Genomic DNA, 7,500 nt, shown 5'->3' on the forward strand with positions numbered 1-7,500 from the left:
TGTCCCTTTAAGAAGGCTGACCTGCTATGGTTCTCCACCCGGGTGCGGAAAGCAAAATTAGTCCCTCTCCTCGCTGGAAGTCCAAAAAAAAGGCGTAAATTTGACTAAGTGCCTAGGAGGATGTCCCTTAAAGAAGGCCGACGTGCTATGGTTCTCCACCTGGGTCTGGAACGCCAAATTAGTCCCTCTCCTCGCTGGAAGTCCAAAAAAAAGGCGGAAATTTGACTAAGTGCCTAGGAGGATGTCCCTTTAAGAAGGCCGACGTGCTATGGTTCTCCACCCGGGTCCGGAACTCAAAATTAGTCCCTCTCCTAGTTGGAAGTCATCAAAAAAAGGCGGAAATTTGACTAAGTGCCATCATTTTAGAGTACCAGGACTATAGTGGGGGAATTGGAGCCCTCTGGTGGACACTCGCTGCAAATGCACCCTGAATTAAAGACATTATTTCCAGTTCTTTTGGGGCCCTATTTTCAGGCGTAAATTTGACTAAGTGTCTAGGGGCATGTCCCTTTAAGAAGGCCGACCTGCTATGGTTCTCCACCTGGGTCTGGAACGCCAAATTAGTCCCTCTCCTCGCTGGAAGTCCAAAAAAAAGGCGTGAATTTGACTAAGTGCCTAGGAGGATGTCCCTTTAAGAAGGCCGACGTGCTATGGTTCTCCACCTGGGTCAGGAAAGCAAAATTGTCCCTCTCCTCGCTGGAAGTCCAAAAAAAAGGCGTGAATTTGACTAAGTGCCTAGGAGCATTTCCCTTTAAGAAGGCCGACGTGCTATGGTTCTCCACCCGGGTACGGAAAGCAAAATTAGTCCCTCTCCTCGCTGGAAGTCCAAAAAAAAGGCGTAGATTTGACTAAGTGCCTAGGAGGATGTCCCTTTAAGAAGGCCGACCTGCTATGGTTCTCCACCTGGGTCAGGAAAGCAAAATTGTCCCTCTCCTCGCTGGAAGTCCAAAAAAAAGGCGTGAATTTGACTAAGTGCCTAGGAGGATGTCCCTTTAAGAAGGCCGACCTGCTATGGTTCTCCACCTGGGTACGGAACGCCAAATTAGTCCCTCTCCTCGCTGGAAGTCCAAAAAAAAGGCGTGAATTTGACTAAGTGTCTAGGAGCATTTCCCTTTAAGAAGGCCGACGTGCTATGGTTCTCCACCTGGGTCAGGAAAGCAAAATTGTCCCTCTCCTCGCTGGAAGTCCAAAAAAAAGGCGTGAATTTGACTAAGTGCCTAGGAGCATTTCCCTTTAAGAAGGCCGACGTGCTATGGTTCTCCACCTGGGTCAGGAAAGCAAAATTGTCCCTCTCCTCGCTGGAAGTCCAAAAAAAAGGCGTGAATTTGACTAAGTGCCTAGGAGCATTTCCCTTTAAGAAGGCCGACGTGCTATGGTTCTCCACCTGGGTCAGGAAAGCAAAATTGTCCCTCTCCTCGCTGGAAGTCCAAAAAAAAGGCGTGAATTTGACTAAGTGCCTAGGAGGATGTCCCTTTAAGAAGGCCGACGTGCTATGGTTCTCCACCTGGGTCAGGAAAGCAAAATTGTCCCTCTCCTCGCTGGAAGTCCAAAAAAAAGGCGTGAATTTGACTAAGTGTCTAGGAGGATGTCCCTTTAAGAAGGCCGACCTGCTATGGTCCTCCACCTGGGTCAGGAACGCAAAATTGTCCCTCCCCTCGCTGGAAGTCCAAAAAAAAGGCGTGAATTTGACTAAGTGCCTAGGAGGATGTCCCTTTAAGAAGGCTGACCTGCTATGGTTCTCCACCCGGGTGCGGAAAGCAAAATTAGTCCCTCTCCTCGCTGGAAGTCCAAAAAAAAGGTGTAAATTTGACTAAGTGCCTAGGAGGATGTCCCTTTAAGAAGGCCGACGTGCTATGGTCCTCCACCTGGGTCAGGAACGCAAAATTGTCCCTCTCCTCGCTGGAAGTCCAAAAAAAAGGTGTAAATTTGACTAAGTGCCTAGGAGGATGTCCCTTTAAGAAGGCCGACGTGCTATGGTCCTCCACCTGGGTCAGGAACGCAAAATTGTCCCTCTCCTCGCTGGAAGTCCAAAAAAAAGGTGTAAATTTGACTAAGTGCCTAGGAGGATGTCCCTTTAAGAAGGCCGACGTGCTATGGTCCTCCACCTGGGTCAGGAACGCAAAATTGTCCCTCCCCTCGCTGGAAGTCCAAAAAAAAGGCGGAAATTTGACTAAGTGCCTAGGAGGATGTCCCTTTAAGAAGGCTGACCTGCTATGGTTCTCCACCCGGGTGCGGAAAGCAAAATTAGTCCCTCTCCTCGCTGGAAGTCCAAAAAAAAGGCGGAAATTTGACTAAGTGCCTAGGAGGATGTCCCTTTAAGAAGGCCGACGTGCTATGGTTCTCCACCCGGGTCCGGAACTCAAAATTAGTCCCTCTCCTAGTTGGAAGTCATCAAAAAAAGGCGGAAATTTGACTAAGTGCCATCATTTTAGAGTACCAGGACTATAGCTGGGGAATTGGAGCCCTCTGGTGGACACTCGCTGCAAATGCACCCTGAATTAAACACATTATTTCCAGTTCTTTTGGGGCCCTATTTTCAGACGTTGTGGAGCCCTCCAGTGGACTCCCGCCTCCAATGCACCCCCATAATTATAGACATCACCCCCCAAATTAAAGACATTATTTCCAGTTCTTTTGGGGCCCTATTTTCAGCCGGTTTGGCGTATTTCCTTGACGCCGGGGAGTCCTACAGGTGTTCCCGGGGAATGAGAGGCCTTTTGTGGGCCAGAAAGAGTGGGGAACCCTTGGAGCCCCTATTTTCAGACAGTTTGGCTTATTTCGGTGACGCCGGGGCGTCCATCAGGTCTTCCCGGGGAATGAGAGGCCTTTTGTGGCCATATGTCAACAAAAGAGTGGGGAAATGGAGCCCTCCGGTGGACTCCCGCTGCAAATGCACCCCCCAAATTAAATACATTAATTCCAGGCCTTTTGGGGCCCTATATTCAGACGGTGTGGAGCCCTCCAGTGGACTCCCGCCTCCAATGCACCCCCATAATTATAGACATCACCCCCCAAATTAAACACATTATTTCCAGTTCTTTTGGGCCCCTATTTTCAGACGGTTTGGCGTATTTCCTTGACGCCGGGGAGTCCTACAGGTGTTCCCGGGGAATGAGAGGCCTTTTGTGGGCCAGAAAGAGTGGGGAACACTTGGAGCCCCTATTTTCAGACAGTTTGCCGTATTTCGGTGACGCCGGGGCGTCCGTCAGGTCTTCCCGGGGAATGTGAGGCCTTTTGTGGCCATATGTCAACAAAAGAGTGGGGAAATGGAGCCCTCCGGTGGACTCCCGCTGCAAATGCACCCCCCAAATTAAAGACATTAATTCCAGGCCTTTTGGGGCCCTATATTCAGACGGTGTGGAGCCCTCCAGTGGACTCCCGCCTCCAATGCACCCCCATAATTATAGACATCACCCCCCAAATTAAACACATCATTTCCAGTTCTTTTGGGCCCCTATTTTCAGACGGTTTGGCGTATTTCCTTGACGCCGGGGAGTCCTACAGGTGTTCCCGGGGAATGAGAGGCCTTTTGTGGGCCAGAAAGAGTGGGGAACCCTTGGAGCCCCTATTTTCAGACAGTTTGCCGTATTTCGGTGACGCCGGGGCGTCCATCAGGTCTTCCCGGGGAATGTGAGGCCTTTCGTGGGCCATATTTTCAGACAGATTGGCCTGTTTCAGTGACGCCGAGGCGTCCATCAGGTCTTCCCGGGGAGTGTGAGGCCTTTTGGGGCCCTATTTTCAGACAGAAAAAAAAGAAAAGTAACCCTTACACTACAAAGGACAGCGGGGAAACGCCCCCCCAGCAAAGTCACAGGGGAAGTGGGGTAGACAAGTGGAGAGTGTCTGGGGAAAAGTCCACAAAATGATCAAAAATCACACCCAGGTACGAGTGCCACAAGTCCCGCCGCGTCCCACCCGAGTCCGAGGTGCCCCCCGCATGCCCAAAACGCACCCAGCAAAGGCGCACTGTGAGTGGGGAAGAAAAGTTGGAAAAGTGGGCAAAAGTCCGGAAAAATGACCAAAAACCACACCCAGGTTAGAGCCCCACACGTCCTGCAGTCGCACCCGAGTCCTGGGATGCCCAACATGTCCAAAAAAATCAAAAAAAGCCCAAAAAATCAAAAAAATCCCCGGGCCGTATCTTGGACGCCGGCGTACCGCGTTCGGCCCTCGTGCCGTAGTTTGGCGACCGATTGTAAAAATTTGCCGCGACCGGCTAGTTTTTTTCCTTGGAGTAAATAGAGAGTAGATCCAGCAGGAAATATGCACTATAAACAAAGAGAGGGAGTTTGGAGGGGGGCAAAAACGCCCTCTTGGAACTTTTGCAGCAGCACACATCAAACTAGCGGGGAGAAGGCATGCATAGCAAAAGTCCACGAAATGATCAAAAATCACACCCAGGTTCGAGTCCCACAAGTCCCGCCGCGTTCCACCAGGGTTCCGGGGTGCCTACAATGTCCACAACTTACCCAGCAAAGGCGCACTGTGATTGGGAAGAAAAGTAGGGAAAGTGGGCAAAAGTCCCGAATTTGGTCCAAAATCACACCCAGGTTCGAGTCCCACAAGTCCCGCCGCGTTCCACCAGTGTCTCGGGGTGCCTACAATGTCCACAACGCACCCAGCAAAGGCGCACTGTGATTGGGAAGAAAAGTTGGGAAAGTGGGCAAAAGTCCCGAATTTGGTCCAAAATCACACCCAGGTTCGAGTCCCACAAGTCCCGCCGCGTTCCACCAGGGTTCCGGGGTGCCTACAATGTCCACAACTCACCCAGCAAAGGCGCACTGTGATTGGGAAGAAAAGTAGGGAAAGTGGGCAAAAGTCCCGAATTTGGTCCAAAATCACACCCAGGTTCGAGTCCCACAAGTCCCGCCGCGTTCCACCAGTGTCTCGGGGTGCCTACAATGTCCACAACGCACCCAGCAAAGGCGCACTGTGATTGGGAAGAAAAGTTGGGAAAGTGGGCAAAAGTCCCGAATTTGGTCCAAAATCACACCCAGGTTCGAGTCCCACAAGTCCCGCCGCGTTCCACCAGGGTTCCGGGGTGCCTACAATGTCCACAACTTACCCAGCAAAGGCGCACTGTGATTGGGAAGAAAAGTAGGGAAAGTGGGCAAAAGTCCCGAATTTGGTCCAAAATCACACCCAGGTTCGAGTCCCACAAGTCCCGCCGCGTTCCACCAGTGTCTCGGGGTGCCTACAATGTCCACAACGCACCCAGCAAAGGCGCACTGTGATTGGGAAGAAAAGTTGGGAAAGTGGGCAAAAGTCCCGAATTTGGTCCAAAATCACACCCAGGTTCGAGTCCCACAAGTCCCGCCGCGTTCCACCAGTGTTCCGGGGTGCCTGACATGTCCACGACGCACCCAGCAAAGGCGCACTGTGATTGGGAAGAAAAGTAGGGAAAGTGGGCAAAAGTCCCGAATTTGGTCCAAAATCACACCCAGGTTCGAGTCCCACAAGTCCCGCCGCGTTCCACCAGTGTCTCGGGGTGCCTACAATGTCCACAACGCACCCAGCAAAGGCGCACTGTGATTGGGAAGAAAAGTTGGGAAAGTGGGCAAAAGTCCCGAATTTGGTCCAAAATCACACCCAGGTTCGAGTCCCACAAGTCCCGCCGCGTTCCACCAGTGTTCCGGGGTGCCTGACATGTCCACGACGCACCCAGCAAAGGCGCACTGTGATTGGGAAGAAAAGTTGGGAAAGTGGGCAAAAGTCCCGAATTTGGTCCAAAATCACACCCAGGTTCGAGTCCCACAAGTCCCGCCGCGTTCCACCAGGGTTCCGGGGTGCCTACAATGTCCACAACGCACCCAGCAAAGGCGCACTGTGATTGGGAAGAAAAGTTGGGAAAGTGGGCAAAAGTCCCGAATTTGGTCCAAAATCACACCCAGGTTCGAGTCCCACAAGTCCCGCCGCGTTCCACCAGTGTCTCGGGGTGCCTACAATGTCCACAACTTACCCAGCAAAGGCGCACTGTGATTGGGAAGAAAAGTTGGGAAAGTGGGCAAAAGTCCCGAATTTGGTCCAAAATCACACCCAGGTTCGAGTCCCACAAGTCCCGCCGCGTTCCACCAGGGTTCCGGGGTGCCTACAATGTCCACAACGCACCCAGCAAAGGCGCACTGTGATTGGGAAGAAAAGTTGGGAAAGTGGGCAAAAGTCCCGAATTTGGTCCAAAATCACACCCAGGTTCGAGTCCCACAAGTCCCGCCGCGTTCCACCAGGGTTCCGGGGTGCCTACAATGTCCACAACTCACCCAGCAAAGGCGCACTGTGATTGGGAAGAAAAGTTGGGAAAGTGGGCAAAAGTCCCGAATTTGGTCCAAAATCACACCCAGGTTCGAGTCCCACAAGTCCCGCCGCGTTCCACCAGGGTTCCGGGGCGCCTACAATGTCCACAACGCACCCAGCAAAGGCGCACTGTGATTGGGAAGAAAAGTTGGGAAAGTGGGCAAAAGTCCCGAATTTGGTCCAAAATCACACCCAGGTTCGAGTCCCACAAGTCCCGCCGCGTTCCACCAGGGTTGCGGGGTGCCTGACATGTCCACGACGCACCCAGCAAAGGCGCACTGTGATTGGGAAGAAAAGTTGGGAAAGTGGGCAAAAGTCCCGAATTTGGTCCAAAATCACACCCAGGTTCGAGTCCCACAAGTCCCGCCGCGTTCCACCAGTGTCTCGGGGTGCCTACAATGTCCACAACGCACCCAGCAAAGGCGCACTGTGATTGGGAAGAAAAGTTGGGAAAGTGGGCAAAAGTCCCGAATTTGGTCCAAAATTATGCCCGGGTTGGAGTACCACGAGTCCGGCCGCGTTCCACCGGTGTCCCGGGGGTGCCTGGCATGTCCACAACGCACCCAGCAAAGGCGCACTGTGATTGGGAAGAAAAGTTGGGAAAGTGGGCAAAAGTCCCGAATTTGGTCCAAAATCACACCCAGGTTCGAGTCCCACAAGTCCCGCCGCGTTCCACCAGGGTTCCGGGGTGCCTACAATGTCCACGACGCACCCAGCAAAGGCGCACTGTGATTGGGAAGAAAAGTTGGGAAAGTGGGCAAAAGTCCCGAATTTGGTCCAAAATCACACCCAGGTTCGAGTCCCACAAGTCCCGCCGCGTTCCACCAGTGTCTCGGGGTGCCTACAATGTCCACAACGCACCCAGCAAAGGCGCACTGTGATTGGGAAGAAAAGTTGGGAAAGTGGGCAAAAGTCCCGAATTTGGGCCAAAATTATGCCCGGGTTGGAGTACCACGAGTCCGGCCGCGTTCCACCGGTGTCCCGGGGGTGCCTGGCATGTCCACAACGCACCCAGCAAAGGCGCACTGTGATTGGGAAGAAAAGTTGGGAAAGTGGGCAAAAGTCCCGAATTTGATCCAATATTATGCCCGGGTTGGAGTACCACGAGTCCGGCCGCGTTCCACCGGTGTCCCGGGGGTGCCTGCCATGTCCACAACTTACCCAGCAAAGGCGCACTGTGATTCAGAAGAAAAGTTGGGAAAGTGGGGA

The sequence above is a fragment of the Nerophis lumbriciformis genome, unplaced genomic scaffold (assembly GCF_033978685.3).
Source record: "Nerophis lumbriciformis unplaced genomic scaffold, RoL_Nlum_v2.1 HiC_scaffold_56, whole genome shotgun sequence".
Lineage (NCBI taxonomy): Eukaryota > Metazoa > Chordata > Actinopteri > Syngnathiformes > Syngnathidae > Nerophis > Nerophis lumbriciformis.